The 18,185-nt window shown below is 44.4% G+C and overlaps 1 long non-coding RNA gene across 1 annotated transcript in view; it reads left to right on the forward strand.

Moving 5' to 3' along the window:
* LOC124790044 overlaps window positions 1-18,185 on the forward strand; it is a 237,517-nt gene that overhangs the window by 140,603 nt on the left and 78,729 nt on the right. The window contains exon 2 of the long non-coding RNA XR_007016208.1: window positions 13,998-14,253. This is a non-coding gene — a long non-coding RNA (uncharacterized LOC124790044). The remainder of the gene's footprint in view (window positions 1-13,997; window positions 14,254-18,185) is intronic.

Genomic DNA, 18,185 nt, shown 5'->3' on the forward strand with positions numbered 1-18,185 from the left:
CCGATGTCGGAATAGCTCATACCGAATGTTAACCACGGGCTTACTAAGTATGAACTAAGTTTTTTGCAACTTCACTACACATTTAGCAACTGCCACTGTATATAATTTTCTCCTGATTGCAGGTACTGTTCTTTGATTGCCTCTAGCCCATCAATTCAATCAGCCCTTCCGTTATGGAAGGATCGTACAACTTCAAATGCATCCGTAACACAAATTGTTATATTCACAAACACGAAATAATCGGATTCCGTAAGCATGATTGCTGAAGAAGTCCAGTACAATCACAATCTATCAAGATGTACGAGATTCGAATTCTAGTAATGGAAGAAATTTATGTCGCCAGTTTTGTTTTGAGCAAAGGAGTGGGAGATAAGCGGTCACCAGACTCTAAGCCAGTGCCACTGGTTAAACTCCAGAACTTTCCGTAAAGCCACCAAGTACAGCCATGAAATAATGTGATCTATATCTCGGCAAACACGATGCTGCTATTGGAGAGTAGTTATGTCCCAGTGCCAAGATTGACCAGATCTATTTTCTTCCTTCAGTATGCAATGATTACAGAATGAACCCAGTACATCATTACAATACACCAATCAACTACTAACGAAAGTCATCCAGAAGATATGTTCATCCACTTGATAGGTACTGATTTAGGTGGAATTGCGCATGAAACACTAATCTCGTTTTCGGGAGGAACGGTTTCAGATCCCGGTCTGGATATCCAGATTTTGTTCTTCTGAGGTTTCCCTAAATTACTTCCAAGGAATGCTGCGTGGTTCCTCGAACAAAGCAACTGCCTCGTGTTTCTAATATAGTACTCTTCACCAAAGGTATATACGCCGATGAGCCAAAACATTATGAGCACCTGCTTAATAGCGCGTTGGTAGGCCTTTGGAACACAATGCAACAGAGATTCTACGTGGCATTGATTCGACAGGTCCGTGGTAGATTTCTCGACGTATCTGGGACCAGATGTCTGTGCAAAAGTCAGGCACCTCCCGAAAATTACGGGCCGGCGGTTTGTGGGCGCCTGTCTGGCATTCGATAGCTTACCGTATTTCTCCGATCGGTTTCAGGTCAGGAGAAAATGTTGACCAGGGCATCAACGTTAATTCAGTATCGCTCTCTTCAAACCACTGTAGCACTATTCTAGCCTTGTTACACGGAAAGTTATACTGCCAGCCGTTGGGAAAACTTAAATACAGGTTTCTAGCAGACGTTCGCCTGGATGACGACGTATTCGGACACGACCATCGAGCTGGTGTAACAAGAAACGGGTCCATCCGACCAGTTGACATGTTTACATTGATCCACGGTCCAGCCTTGGAGAACCCGTGCTAATGCAATTGATGTCGTCTGGCAACATGGGAACACGTAAGTGTCAACTGTTTTAGAGCCTCAGGTCCAATAATATGCGTTGCGTGGTATGTTCCGGAACACTTCTGCCTGAATCGGAACTGTACTCTTTCGTCATTATCTGCCACGGATCGCCGCCTATCGTGGTTTACAGAGCGGACAAATCTTCGATCTCCACGTTCCGGAACGAGGCGTAGCCGTTCAACACCTTTTCGCCTATTTCTGGTTTCACCGTCCTTCAAACAGTCTGTATGTCCAGACAATAACATGCGAGCCGCTGACAACCTCTGCCGTTTTCGACATGCTCGTTCCCAGGCGCCAGGGCATAACAATCTGTCCACTGTCGAAGTCGCTTATGTCAGAGGATTTTCCCACCTGTGGCCCGAATCATCGGCAGAATAATTCCCCATTAGTCTGTGATCTGCTTACTTATTTCACTATCGCACGTACCCGCGGTATTTACTCTCGTGATGGGCAATGGTCATAATGTTTTGGTTCATCAGTTTATTTTGAACAGCCTAAAACTCCCGCATTTCTACTTTCCTTCGTCCCTTTCTTCTTCTTTCCAGACGAAATTTTCGCAACATGTCAGAGAACGACAAAGAGAAATTACATCTGTAGACCAGAACAAAAATGCATGACATTTGTATTGTTCCCAACGCAAAAGCACTCCTTTCCGGCCGGCCGCGGTGGTCTAGTGGTTCAGGCGCTCAGTCCGGAACCGCGCGACTACTACGGTCGCAGGTTCGAATCCTGCCTCGGGCATGGATGTGTGTGATGTCCTTAGGTTAGTTGGGTTTAAGTAGTTCTAAGTTCTAGGGGACTGATGACCACAGATGTTAAGTCCCATAGTGCTCAGAGCCATTTGAACCATTTTTGAACTCCTTCCGGTGACGAGACGTGCTAAGAACGAGGCATGTAGGGAGCTGTAACACTGAGACATGTCTCACGCTGACATCCTTAGCTGGTTAACTCATGGCCCTCATGTCACTGAATTTGCACGTCGTTCATTAGAGTGACTTCAAGATCGCACATGTTTCCACATAACAAACTTTGTTAAGTCAACGTTGAGGACATATTAACAGAATACTACACAGCAGCTAATGGAACCCGTAGTGTCTAGGAATCCTGCGTACTTAGTTCGCTAGACAAACATACAAGTACTATTAATGAGTTTTATTACAATAAGAAAATTATAATACTCAACTCTGGCAATTACAGAGATGTGTCGCAAGCAAAGGGCCAAATACAGAATAATCAATCTTCTTCAGTATAGACAATCCCAAGTCTGTGCTACATGGAGAGAACAAGCGAAGTGCCTAGCGTTGACGCTGCTCCAAGTCGCTTATCTTGAAGCTGTTATCGAACTGTGCCGTCACCAGTCGGTTGTAGAGCTTATGTCCTCTTCCCAGAGGAGCCACTGCTCTCACGTTATCGTCCTGGAAGGGAGGTCGATCAGCGTGGGATTGGCTGGCCCCTTCTCACAGCCTTCTCTGCCTTATCGTTCCCGACTGACGTACCGGCGGTTGGGTTTACGCCGTAACAGAACCAAACCAAACCAAACCATTATTTGGATCCGCTTGTATAAACTAATGACTCTCACATGAGTAACCATAATATAAACTGCTACAAACACCTACATATCTGTGGACATGTGTGGGCTTTTACTCAAGCGGAAGAGAAAATGTAAGAATAAAACTTACGAAAAAAAGGAAATAACTTTTTTGTTATTTATAAACAAAGCAATAACCAAGACAGGCTGTTCGAAGGCGTACGTCTTCGCATATGTGTGAGATCGAAATTTGAAGATCAATAATCTTCAGTACCGTGTTGCTCCAGCCACTGTGTTTTAATTTCCTTGACATGCTCTCCACAGATGGTCAACAAGAGACTGCTGGTGATTATCACTCTTCGACGTTAGCTCTACCGAAGTTACCCAGTGTATGAGGACGACTCCTGCGACGACGGACGGTGCTATGCAAGTTTCAATTGATTTTAAGCATGTTCAGACGGGTTCATGTCTCCAGGCGCCGCAGGCCAGCACATTCGGTTGATTCCTGTCTACTGGAGAAAGGTGTTTACGAGGGCTCGCATTTTATTCGTGCGTTAGTACTAGGTGACGTGGAGATGGTTGCGTATTGTCTGTGTCAACAGAGCCTTTCCAATTCCCACTAAAAAGACAGTGCGCAGTTGTGCTGCATCCTCCTAAAAACTAAAACTAAACTCCATCCGAACAGGCCGTGAAGGCCCAACGGTAGCGACCATCCTCAGCTCACAGGCATCACTGGATGCGGATATGTGGAGGGGGGGGGAGGGAGGGGGCGGGGGCATGTGGTCAGCACACCGCTCTCCCGGCCAGTTTACGAGACCGGAGCCGTTACGTCTCAATCAAGTAGCTCCTCTGCTCGCCTCACAAGGGCTGAGTGCAGCCCGATTGCCAACAGCGCTTGGCAGACCGGATGGTCACTCCTCCACGTGCTAGCCCAGCGCGACAGCGCTTAACTTCGGTGATCTGACGGGAATTAGTGTTACCACTGCGGCTAGGCCGTAGATACCTTAGGGGTTGCGAAGCAACTCAAATCGCTTGATACGGGCAAGTCTTCAGGTCCAGATTGTATACCGATGAGGTTCGTTTCAGATTACGCTGATACAATAGCTCCCTACTTAGCAATCATATACAACCGCTCACTCGCCGATAGATCTGTACCTGCAGATTGGAAAATTGCGCAGGTCGCACGGAGTAATCCATCGAACTACAAACCTATATCATTGACGTCGGTTTGCAGTAGGGTTTTGGAGCATATACTGTATTCAAACATTATGAATCACCTCTAAGGGAACGATCTATTGATACGTAATCAGTATGGTTTCAGAAAACATCGTTCTTGTGCAACGCAGCTAGCTCTTTATTCGCACGAAGTAATGGCCGCTATCGACAGGGGATTTCAAGTTGATTCCGTATTTCTAGATTTCCGGAAAGCTTTTGACACCGTTCCTCACAAGCGACTTCTAATCAAGCTGCGGGCCTATGGGTTATCGTCTCAGTTGTGCGACTGGATTCGTGATTTCCTGTCAGGAAGGTCGCAGTTCGTAGTAATAGACGGCAAATCATCGAATAAAACTGAAGTGATATCAGGTGTTCCACAGGCAAGCGTCCTGGGACCTCTGCTGTTCCTGATCTATATAAATGACCTGGGTGACAATCTGAGCAGTTCTCTTAGGTTGTTCGCAGATGATGCTGTAATTTACCGTCTAGTAAGGTCATCCGAAGACGAGTATCAGTTGCAAAGCGATTTAGAAAAGATTGCTGTATGGTGTGGCAGGTGGCAGTCGACGCTAAACAACGGAAAGTGTGAGGTAATCCACATGAGTTCCAAAAGAAATCCGTTGGAATTCGATTACTCGATAAATTGTACAATTCTCAAGGCTGTCAATTCAACTAAGTACCTGGGTGTTAAAATTACGAACAACTTCATTTCGAAAGACCACATAGATAATATTGTGGGGAAGGCGAGCCAAAGGTTGCGTTTCATTGGCAGGACACTTGGAAGATGCAACAAGTCCACTACAGAGACAGCTTACACTACACTCGTTCGCCTTCTGTTAGAATATTGCTGCGCGGTGTGGAATCCTTACCAGGTGGGATTGACGGAAGGCATCGAGAGGGTGCAAAAAAGGGCAGCTCGTTTTTTATTATCACGTAATAGGGGAGAGAGTGTGGCAGACATGATACGCGAGTTGGGATGGAAGTCATTAAAGCAAAGACGTTTTTCGTCGCGGCGAGATCTACACTCCTGGAAATTGAAATAAGAACACCGTGAATTCATTGTCCCAGGAAGGGGAAACTTTATTGACACATTCCTGGGGTCAGATACATCACATGATCACACTGACAGAACCACAGGCACATAGACACAGGCAACAGAGCATGCACAATGTCGGCACTAGTACAGTGTATATCCACCTTTCGCAGCAATGCAGGCTGCTATTCTCCCATGGAGACGATCGTAGAGATGCTGGATGTAGTCCTGTGGAACGGCTTGCCATGCCATTTCCACCTGGCGCCTCAGTTGGACCAGCGTTCGTGCTGGACGTGCAGACCGCGTGAGACGACGCTTCATCCAGTCCCAAACATGCTCCATGGGGGACAGATCCGGAGATCTTGCTGGCCAGGGTTGTTGACTTACACCTTCTAGAGCACGTTGGGTGGCACGGGATACATGCGGACGTGCATTGTCCTGTTGGAACAGCAAGTTCCCTTGCCGGTCTAGGAATGGTAGAACGATGGGTTCGATGACGGTTTGGATGTACCGTGCACTATTCAGTGTCCCCTCGACGACCACCAGTGGTGTACGGCCAGTGTAGGAGATCGCTCCCCACACCATGATGCCGGGTGTTGGCCCTGTGTGCCTCGGTCGTATGCAGTCCTGATTGTGGCGCTCACCTGCACGGCGCCAAACACGCATACGACCATCATTGGCACCAAGGCAGAAGCGACTCTCATCGCTGAAGACGACACGTCTCCATTCGTCCCTCCATTCACGCCTGTCGCGACACCACTGGAGGCGGGCTGCACGATGTTGGAGCGTGAGCGGAAGACGGCCTAATGGTGTGCGGGACCGTAGCCCAGCTTCACGGAGACGGTTGCGAATGGTCCTCGCCGATACCCCAGGAGCAACAGTGTCCCTAATTTGCTGGGAAGTGGCGGTGCGGTCCCCTACGGCACTGCGTAGGATCCTACGGTCTTGGCGTGCATCCGTGCGTCGCTGCGGTCCGGTCCCAGGTCGACGAGCACGTGCACCTTCCGCCGACCACTAAAGACAACATCGATGTACTGTGGAGACCACACGCCCCACGTGTTGAGCAATTCGGCGGTACGTCCACCCGGCCTCTCGCATTCCCACTATACGCCCTCGCTCAAAGTCCGTCAACTGCACATACGGTTCACGTCCACGCTGTCGCGGCATGCTACCAGTGTTAAAGGCTGCGATGGAGCTCCGTATGCCACGGCAAACTGGCTGACACTGACGGCGGCGGTGCACAAATGCTGCGCAGCTAGCGCCATTTGACGGCCAACACCGCGGTTCCTGGTGTGTCCGCTGTGCCGTGCGTGTGATCATTGCTTGTACAGCCCTCTCGCAGTGTCCGGAGCAAGTATGGTGGGTCTGACACACCGGTGTCAATGTGTTCTTTTTTCCATTTCCAGGAGTGTATTTACGAAATTTCAGTCACCAACTTTCTCTTCCGAATGCGAAAATATTTTGTTGAGCCCAACCTACATAGGTAGGAATGATCATCAAATTAAATAAGATAAATCAGAGCTCGGACAGAAAGGTTTAGGTGTTCGTTTTTCCCGCGGGCTGTTCGGTAGTGGAATGGTAGGGAGATATAATGATTGTGGTTCGAAGAACCCTCTGCCAAGCACTTAAATGTGAATTGCAGAGTAATCATGTAGATGTAGATGTAGATACATCTCTAAGCCATAATTCGTAGGAAGCGCCATCAGCTGGTGGTGTTGACAGCTGGCGACCAGTACGACACAGACTGCCGATGATTAGTGTATCAGGATAATGGCTGGACGTTTCTATGCTGTCAATGTAATGTAAGCCGATTCGGTGGGCTATTTGCTGTAAAGTGCCGTAAACTGAGAATGCGCGTACCGTCCAGCCTTGGAATGACGCATGAGACATATTGAATAGACTTCATTGTCCCGTTCAGGATTGATAGTTTCCTGTGTTCAACTGCTGTGAGAATGTAGGCTTACTTCCACCTTTCACTAATCAGGAGGATGCTCCAGTGTCTGTGTCAAAAAGAGTACTGAATAGAATGTTTACTAATAAAGAAACATTCACGCTAACTACGTACATCATGGGAGCGGTGTAAAACTTGTTGTGAGTAGACTTGTTGTGGGTTGGCACCACAGCTTTGATAAATTTGAAGACTGACATCGTTTCCACTGGGCTGCTGTTTGAAACAGTACTTTAGTAAGCACTAGAAACTAGTTTCGTGCTTTGCTCATTGTCAAATGTAGAATAGATGCGGAGGTATCCTTCCTTTATGCTGTAAACAGAGTGGTCAGAAACAGTTTGAAAATCTTGTAAGGGTATTGAAACGTAGATTGCGCTAAGAAATAACTGTTGAGAAAAAGTTCGATACATGGAAGTTAGTCGCGTCGTTGAGCGCGAATGCAAGTAACCAGCAAGAGACATAGTCGCCAAATGTAGTCACAGTTTGGTTTCCTCAAGCCCAACAAACGTAGCTTTTATTCATATAGCTGGAATTTATCACTTCCGAGAAACGCAAATTTCATCTGGTACCGAGCATTTCGGTAAGAGGTAACTTACGAACCCATGGATGTCAGTGCATTTTAGCGCGTGCAAGTGCTCGAATTTACGCGCTCAACGATCTGATTCGCTAACGTCAGTGCTAATCAAATCGGAACCGGCGCAACCTATCGAATTTTTTTTCTTAACAATTACTTCTCAGCACAACCTACTGCATTTCATACAGTTTCTGGCCATCCTGTATAACAAAAGGCATATGCCATCCGCAGTACATGTAAAGCTTGGCCATCAATGTACACGACCTCTGAATACGTATCCACAAATTACACATACACAAACTGTTTGAAGTTCCGCCTTAGGTGTACAAGGGACTTTAGTTGTGTATAATTTACGAGGAGAATATATCCACATCCATTATGCACTTGACAATGAGTAAAGCTCGAAACTCACAACCAGTGCTTAATAAACAACAGTCTGATGGAAACGACGTAATTTTTCAAGTTTATTACTGTTTTGGTCTCTCTTTGGATTACAACTCGAGATATCTAACTGTGGACACATTCGGACGTAGAGTCACCTGCACCGCCTTCGACAAGGGGAACGCGCAGAGATTAGTCACTGCAGCGAAGCGTAAGCACCTGCTGACAGGGACAGGCGCCTCGCCAAGGCCGGAACCTGTTCCCCGGGGCGCCCTTCTCCGGCTGCCGTCAGCGGCAGTAAAGGCGGAGACGTAGGCCCGGCGCTCGCGACATTCCCGCCGGCGACGCTAATGGCCAGCGCCGGGGCCTATCGTTAGCGTCCGGCGTGCCACGCCACTAGCGGGGCATTCCTAACTAACTTAAGTGCCGTGACCCCGGCACTCGTTTCCCATCGGCCCGGAGGAGCGGGCCGCGCGGCAAAAAGAAGACCGTCCCGCCGAGGCCGCAGTCACTTCCTCCTCCCTCGTAAATTTACAAAGCAGCCGGGATCCTCCTAGTTGGATAATACTCTTGTCTCTGACACCCCTATAGGTAAATCCTAGGCTGAGCAGGTTCCGCCTCACTTAGTCCACTCGACTCAGGCGTGTTAAGTGAATTTAAATTTTAATTAAACGAACAAGTGTTTTTACAAGTTCGCTCTCGAAATGAATCGCCTAACTTTCACTGGCAACGGAAGTGTAGCGTTAAGCAAAATCGTTATCGGCACTGTCCAAGCAACCTTCCCCCTTTTAAAAACCAGTTCTCATTCTTTTTCAGATCTTTTTATTGTTCCACTCTTCTGGTGAGATGATTTTTGGTATACGATTCCATCTTATCTCCATCTTGAAAATTTCGTAGCCACTAATTCACATAATTCTTTAAATGATAAACGCATTCATCAAAATGGATCAAATGGCTCTGAGCACCATGGGACTTAACTTCTGAGGTCCTCAGACCCCTAGAACTTAAAACTACTTAAACCTAACTAACCTAAGGACATCACACACATCCATGCCCGAGGCAGGATTCGAACCTGCGACTGTAGCGGTCACGCGATTCCAGACTGAAGCGCCTAGAACCGCATGGCCACACCGGCCGGCCGCATTCATCAAGTTCAGTCTTAAACAAACATTTGAACAGTGCAAATGAAAAACGTAAGTGCCAAAGCTCACATTTCTCAGGAGACTGAAAGAAAATCCTTGTACAAACTTGATTTCTATCCAGAAAACTGAAAAGATTGTGATACCTCAGAACTATCCAGAATGAGATTTCCACTCTGCAACGGAGTGTGCGCTGATATGAAACTTCGTGGAACTCGGGACCTTTGCCTTTTGCGGGCAAGTGCTCTACCAACTGAGCTATTGAAGCACGACTCACATCCCGTCCTCACAGCTTTACTTCTGCCAGTATCTCGTCTCCTGCCTTCCAAACTTTACAGAAGCTCTCCTACTAACCCTGCAGAACTAGCACTCCTGAAAGAAATGATATTGCGGGGACATGGCTTAGCCACAGCCTGGGGGATGTTTCCAGAATGAGATTTTCACTCTGCAGCGGAGTGTGCGCTGATATGAAACTTCCTGGCAGATTAAAAGTGGCGCATTAGGCGCTAAATGGTTGGAGATCCAAGACTCTTCACAGAAAACGTGATTCGAAGGCTTTTCTGCTCTTTAAAGTAGTATAGATGGTGATCTGTGGCATCTCTGCCGAAAGAGTACAATGCTAGTGCACGCACAAGTATTTCGGAGGACACTGGTCATCGTACATAGTTAAATGGCTTATTTCAATAGTGGTACAAGTCCATTTTTGTTCATATTGAAATACAGAGTCCTTAAATTAAGTGAGCACAGTTTTAATCTGCCAGGAAGTTTCATATCAGCGCACACTCCGCTGCAGAGTGAAAATCTCATTCTGGAAACATCCCCCAGGCTCTGGCTAAGCCATCTCTCCGCAATATCCTTTCATTCAGGAGTGCTAGTTCTGCAGGGTTCACAGGAGAGCTTCTGTAAAGTTTGAAAGGTAGGAGATGAGATACTGGCAGAAGTAAAGCTGTGAGGACGGGGCGTGAGTCGTGCTTGGGTAGCTCAGTTGGTAGAGCACTTGCCCGCGAAAGGCAAAGGTCCCGAGTTCGAGTCTCTGTCCGGCACACAGTTTTAATCTGCCAGGAAGTTTCGCCTCAGAATTATGCTGTTCACCGTATCACCACAAAAAAATAATGAGAGAAATTAGAAAACAAATACTTAATTAACTCGGAAACTGGCTGGTTTTATGTTCTGCCACTTTTTTAGAAGCTGATTCTTCCTAAGAAGAAAACAGAAACCAGCCATTGTTAATAATGCTATTTGCTTACACAAATAGCGCCGTTACCAGCTTCGAACCGACAGGTTCATCTTCAGACAGCCGTTCACGTTTACTCTGATAAGCCAAAACATTATGATCACTGCCCACCGCGACGTTGGATGCCGCCTGGTGGCGTTGCAGGCACGTGACACAGTAACAAAAATAAGTAAGCTGAGCAGACCCGGACGGGGGATCACTCTAGCGAAGATAAGGGCTGCAAATGGGGAAATCTATTGAGATAAGCGATTTTGACAAAGGGCAGATTATTATTACGCAGAGCGCGTGAACGAGTATCTCTAACACGGCGAAGCTGATCGAATGTCCACGTGCTATTGTCATGAACATCTATAGAATGAGGTAGACGGACAGTGAAACTACCATTAGGTTGGAGATCCAAGACTCTTCAGAGAAAACGTGATTCGTAGGCTTTTCTGCTCTTTAAAGTAGGATAGATGGAGATGTGTGGCATCTCTGCCGAAAGAGTACAATGCTGGTGCACGCAAAAGTGTTTCGGAGGACACCGGTCATCGTACATAGTTGAACATGGAGCTCCGCAGCAGGCCACCCCTCTGTATTCACATGTCGACCAATGACATTGTCAGTTACGACTGCAATGAGCACGAGACCATAGGGATTCGACCGTTGATCAATGGAAACGTGTCTGGCATTTCGAGTGAATCCAATTTTTGCTGTACAAGGTGGATGGTCGTCTCCACAAACGCCGTCATCGAGATGAACGGCGGCTCGAAACGTGCAGCACGCCATGGACGCAGGCTGCGGGAGCGGTATTATTCTATGGGAGACATTCTGCTGTGCTTGAGTGGGACATGTGGTAGTAATCGAAGACACGCTGACAGCTGCGAATTTCCTGCATCCCTTCATGATTGATGTCTTCCCCAACGGCGATGTCGCCTTTCAGCAGTATAAATGTCCATGTCTTAGAGTCAGTACCATGCTATGATGGTCAGAGGAGCACTATAGCGAACTCACTTTAATATCTCGTCGAACAAATTCATCTGCTGTAAATCCTATGTAATCCATCTGTGTCAATGTCGGGCGCCATCAGCGCGTACAGAAATTAGTGGCCGGTTATTTACGCGAATTACAAATGGTTCAAATGGCTCTGAGCACTCTGGGACTCAACTACCGAGGTCATCAGTCCCCTAGAACTTAGAACTACTTAAAGCTAACTAACCTAAGGACATCACACACATCCATGCCCGAGGCAGGATTCGATCCTGCGGTTTCGCGGTTCCACACTGTAGCGCCTAGAACCGCTCGGCCACTCCGGCCGGCCGCGAATTACAGGACGTGTGCATAGACATCTAATGCCGCATATCGCCACAAGCCTACCAACGAACTGTCGGATCCTTGATACGCAGAATCAGTGATGTGTTTTGTTCCACTGACGGAAGAACAAGCTATCAAGCAAGTGGTAATAATGTTTTGGCTCGTCTGTATATATAAATCTTTTGTTGTTTTTACATTAGTTGTTGGAAAGATACAGTCGACAACAGATGTAAACAACAGCAAATGTAATATAAATCCGAACAGCATTCTGAAGATGAACGTGTTAACGGCGCTATTTGTATAAATAAACAGTATTATTAACAGCGGCTGATTGCTATTTTCTTCTTTGAAAGAATCACTTCGTATTTGTACACAGACACGCTCTCTTAAATGTTAGTTTCCACCAAAAGCTGGTCGCTGTGGCCGAGCGCTTCTAGGCGCTTCAGTCCGGAACCGCGCTGCTACTACGGTCGCAGGTTCTAATCCTACCTTGGTCATGGATGTGTGTTATGTCCTTAGGTTAGTTAGGTTTAAGTAGTTCTAAGTTCTAGGGGACTGATGACCTCAGAAGTTAAGTCCCATAGTGCTCAGAGCTATTTGAACCATTTTTTCACCAAAATAGTACGAGAAAAGTATTTGTTCCAAGTACCATTAATACTGATGCATTAGGTTTTATTTGCAATAATATATGTACAGAAATACAGCTTTAGTTTTGTAAGTAATAGAATTATAGTCAACAAAAAACACTTCCCGTATCTTGTAAATTTTGTAGCTTCTGAGGGAAGCACTGCTTGGCACAAAGAGCGGTCACCATCTACTGAAGACTGATCTTGTTCATAGTTTGGCATCTGGAAGAAATTTAGAGTACAGTAGCACGCGTTTTTATTTTTTAATGGCACTTAGGGCGTTTTCCATGTCCAATCTTCAATTGATTTCTACTCTACAAAAGACGGATATTGTCTTGCAGACAATAGTTGTTAAAGGTGTTTAATACGAAGAAAGAAGGCAAGTTTAGCGACTTGACAGCTCAGCAGCAAACACCTGAAGTATAAACAATTGTTGAAAAATTACCTGAAAATTGCTTTATTGGAAGAAAGTACATGAATTGTATGATTTTTAAATTTTTACTTCAAAGAGTCTCAGTTTTAATTGCAATTTTATCCCTCAACAAAAAGACAAGTGACTGAAGTTTCGATTTTCCAACGTATTTAGATCTAAAGAAAAATGAACAATACAGAAGAAATTTTATTTCATCAGCAGTGGTCGTCACGTTCACCAATAAATGCTGTTTTGTAGGGATCATTTTCCATGAATTTTTAAGTGTAGTATTGTCTTACTTCCAGTTGAAAGTACAGTAAAAACTCCAAAATGAACTTTGAGTGAGGTGTTAGTTATTCAGAACATTTATTTATTTATTTATTTTCTTTTATTATTTTAAGAAAACCTGTGAGTTTGCTAACAGTATTGCCATATTAAAGAAGAAAATCTGCCTTTAATTATTTAGCAATACACAGAAAACACGAGGACTTAACAGATGGCACGGGAACATAAAAATAGTAAAGTGTCACTACAGACCTAAAGGTGTGGGGTTCAATCCTCGGTCTGTCCTACGATTTTTAACTGTCAGTTATATCACATTGGAGAATGTCATGTACATCGTGGTTTGTAGTCCCCTGTAACTGGCTGATGAGTCAGTTCATACGTCCGAAGAAGGTAAGGGCATACCATCACTAAAAGGACCGTGCCTAGTGAAGCAATGCTGTGTACACGCCAATCTTCCGGTTGAATAACAGCTTTACTTAGGATACCCTTCCCGATACCAGAGTGAGACTGATAGGACTGACTCTACCTATGTAAAGACTGTATTGTTGCATTGCTTCGTGACAGGTTAAGATTATGTACATTGTAACAGTTCAGGAAAGTAAATCTGTCGCTTCACCACGCCGTTGGTTTTCAGATCTACAATAGTGTTGATTTATTTTTTTGTAGAGAAACTAAAAACAAAAATTTCCTGATGTAGCTATTGTTCAGAAGGATATGTTTTAAAAGCGCTCTCATTTTTGATTTTTTGTTCTATTTTCGCTAAGACAAGGTAGTATCCCATATCGTTTGGTCAGTTGAGTCAATGATATGCTTTTCGCTTTCTAATCTAGCTGCAATCTGTTGTCGACACATTTTTAGTATACAATAAAATTCGGTGTTTCACATCTTACGCCAGTCTTGAGTCCACAGTCGTTATCAATTGTAATTTATGTTTGTTCTCATTCTTAAGGTTCAACGTTTTATCGTCATCGAGTTCAGTTGCGATGGAAAGCGAGCTCTACTGAAGAAAGTGAAAGAAGCTACAGAGCTTCAAGAAAATAGGAATAACCTAAACTAAAATAGCACAGCAGAATCTAAACCTGAGTTCTGCCGCGTACAAAGCCATGGATCAAACCACTGCGTACTTCACTCGTCGCCACATTTATGTTTGAGCAACTGATGTTAAAATTCGCCATCAACATCAACATCTTGCCGCAAAAACAAAGGTGAGTAAAAAATCGTTATACTATGCATTCTATGAAGATAACATTGTATTATGAGATGCACCCTTAGAATTTTCCTATTTCATTCACTGTACTTATGTGTAGCTGATGTGATATCTATACTGCTGACAGTTCACTCAAATGGATGTACTGACTCTTATTGTTACGTAGAAATATATAGTGTCTAAAAATTAGGTAAGGGAACTGTAGGAGGAAATTCTTTTGGAAACCAAAGAGTGATTTCGAACGATGGTTTTGTCAGTTTTGTCAGTCTAGAGTAACTCACCAGAAATTCGACTGAGAATATCACATTCACAGGTTTTTCAAAAATGATTTTCAGATGCCCTGTATATCAGAAATTGTCATACTCATCACATATTGAGGGTACTGTGGGAGTCATAGAGAATGAAATTGGATTGCGAATACCTGCATCTAACTCTCATCTTGTAATAACATGAAATAACATCATATTCATATAAGAAGCACTAGAGCAGTGCAAATGTTCTATTTGTTACTAACGATTGTTAGTAACGCCTCCACATTATCTCATCCTCGCATAAACACCGTGGAGCCCACGGAGCTTATCCGACGGTGGGTATCACATTCAACCATGTCCTCGATTCTTTAGTGAGCAGAGTTTTGGCACATTTATTCATGGTGAATATTCAGGGACATAATAGGAGCCATCAATCGAAGTAAAAAAGTTCAACAAACATGGGCTCTAAAATGCACGCCTTAAGAGCGATGAACATTTGTTCATTAGAAGAGATTAGTTTCATAGCATCGAAGATTAAGTGCTCATAGCTCTTGATGTATGAGTCGCCGTCAGTTTCGATGTAGTATCCCTGTTCACCATGGTCCCTGTTGACGAAGCTCTTTCTTACATAGCTGATATGTTTCCTACTGATATAATAGCGTTGTTTCGACATTGTTTATCCTCGACTTATTTTCAATATGACAACGAGTTTTATGAACAAATTGATGGGGTGGCCATGGGTAGCCCTCTGAGCCCTGCTATTGCTAATCTATTTATGGAATTTCTCGAACAAGTGCTGCAGTCGGCAAAAACAAAACAAAAAAAAACAAAAAAACAAAAAAAAGTCCTTAGAAATGGTATGGAATCATGCTGAAGAGGAACTGAGTGGTTTTTTTTTTTGTGCACATAAGCAGTTTCAATCCAAAGATACAATTCACCATGGAGAAAGAGAGTAATGGACAACTAAATTTTTTTGGACGTATTGGTTATTAAACGTGCAGATGGGACTTTAGGGCACAAGGTATATAGGAAAGACACACACACGCCGATCGTTACCTACATAAGGATTCGAATCATCATCCTGGGAAGAAGAGAGGAGTCATAAAAACTTTAGTGGACAGGGCTAATAACATCTGTGAGTCAATTTATTTGCAAGATGAATTAAGCCATTTGCGAACGGCTTTCAAGAGAAATGGGTACACTGACAACGAAATAGATCGAGCACTCCACCCGAGAAGAAAAATGTCCGAAAATACACGACGACGACAACCGTCTGCTGGAAAAGTTTTTCTTCTATTTATTATAACATCACGTACATCACGGACCATATTGGGAAAGTTTTGGCCAAGTTTCAATCCAAAGAAAATTAGTGAAAGTTTAAGATCGGTGAAAGACGCACGACACCCCTTAGCTACCCCAGGTGTGCATAAAATTCCGTGTAGCAGTGGCATGGTTTATATTGCAACAACTAAAAGGAGTGTTAATACCCGCCTAACGGAAGACAAAAGGAACTGTAGATTGGGACAAATTGACAAATCAGCTGTAGCGGAACACGTTTTCAAAGACGGTGATCACGAAATAAAATTTAGTGAGACAAACGTGATAGCTCGGATCTCACATTATTATACCCGCATGTATAGAGAAGCTATAGAGATCTACAAGCACGAAAATAATTTTAATAAAAAAGAAGAAGGATTAAAACTAGACAAGATATGGCGGTCGACTCTGTACCAACGAAGTGACTACCGATTACCTATAATCGAGAGAGATGGCACTAGCCAGAGAGAGTTTTAAAGTCGAAAGCACATGATGAGTGGTGGAGCCATCTAAGCGCTCTATACAGGGTGTTACAAAAAGGTACGGCCAAACTTTCAGGAAACGTTCCTCACACACAAAGAAAGAAAATATGTTATGTGGACATGTGTCCGGAAACGCTTACTTTCCATGTTAGAGCTCATTTTATTACTCCTCTTCAAATCACATTAATCATGAAATGGAAACGCACACCAACAGAACGTACCAGCGTGACTTCAGACACTTTGTTACAGGATATGTTCAAAATGTCCCCCGTTAGCGAGGATACATGCATCCACCCTCCGTCGCATGGAATCCCTGATGCGCTGATGCAGCCCTGGAGAATGGCGAATTGTATCACAGCCGTCCACAATACGAGCACGAAGAGTCTCTACATTTGGTACCGGGGTTGCGTAGACAAGAGCTTTCAAATGCCCCCATAAAAGAAAGTCAAGAGGGTTGAGGTCAGGAGAGCGTGGAAACCATGGAATTGGTCCGCGTCTACCAATCCATCGGTCACCGAATCTGTTGTTGAGAAGCGTACGAACACTTCGACATGATGACGTGCTCCATTGAGCGTAGATGGAAGAACAAATTAAAATGAGCTCTAACATGGAAATTAAGCGTTTCCGGACACATGTCCACATAACATCTTTTCTTTATTTGTGTGTGAGGAATGTTTCCTGAAAGTTTGGCCGTACCTTTTTGTAACACCCTGTATAAGCGGGACCTCCAGCGCCTAGCAGCCAGTCGCCGACTCACTTCAGAAGATGTTGCCCGCAGTAGGCAACGAAACGTCAGGAAGGAGAAGCAGTTTTATATATCGACCACGGCAATTCAGCCCTGAAGTTTTAATTAATGAAGGCGTCGGCCGTGAAAGCTAACATGTTATGAATTCCCAAATCGTTGGATTGGACACGGAGGATATGTGTTGTGGCCGGCTAGTTCGCCAGACTTGACGCCTCTGGAATTTTTCTTGTGGGGTTTTCGTAAAAGACATTGTTTATAAATACGTTCCAACTACGCCTGAAAATATGCGATAGAGGATGTCAGAGCAGGTGCTTCGATAAGTGCCGATGTTATAAGGAATACAACTCAATTCACGATATGAAGATTGCAGCACTGCACTGATACCAATGGTCGTCACTTCGAACACCTTCTGTAAATGGACATTCATGCCATCTTCTTAACCTTCGTTGACCTTTAAAGACCTTACTGTTACACGTCATTGGATTCGTCTCGATAGCCACTATCAGAAAATACGTGCCAATCTATAGTAACCCATTTAAAAAAACAAAGTTGACCTTCATATCTCCGAAGCGACCCCACCCAGCAACAAAAAACCAACGTCATATTATGGACCCCGTTGTCCCCAGCAACATTTGTCCCACAAACTTTTCAGCTACTCTCATACATTCGGAATTATTCTAGGTGGCAATAGTTAGTGAATCGCCCTGTACAGTGGTGTACGGGTACTTTTTATCAGGTGACGTAAGTATTTTAGGTCACCTATATAGTATTATAATACTGTCACTAAAATGTATTGAAAAGTACGATAGCTTTCCATGTAAAGGAAACCCAGATTTATGTACCTGGTGCAGACATTCTTATTTCGGTTTTCAAACTTTCGCCACAACATTCCTTGCGAATGTTGCGATGATTCACACCTAAAGGTCATGATCGACAAACTGCCTTTCCCCTGTCCATTTTAAGGCTGTAGCTGTGGAGTAAATACTTACACTTTTTTCCATTTTCATTTTGGTCACCAAACTGTCAAGTGACAATTTTTGCAAATTTGGAAATTTGTGGTAAGGTCTTATGGGACCAAACTGCTGATGTCATCGGTCCCTAAGCTTACCCACTATTTAATCTAACTTTAACTTAC

The sequence above is a fragment of the Schistocerca piceifrons genome, chromosome 3 (assembly GCF_021461385.2).
Source record: "Schistocerca piceifrons isolate TAMUIC-IGC-003096 chromosome 3, iqSchPice1.1, whole genome shotgun sequence".
Taxonomy (NCBI): Eukaryota; Metazoa; Arthropoda; class Insecta; order Orthoptera; family Acrididae; genus Schistocerca; species Schistocerca piceifrons.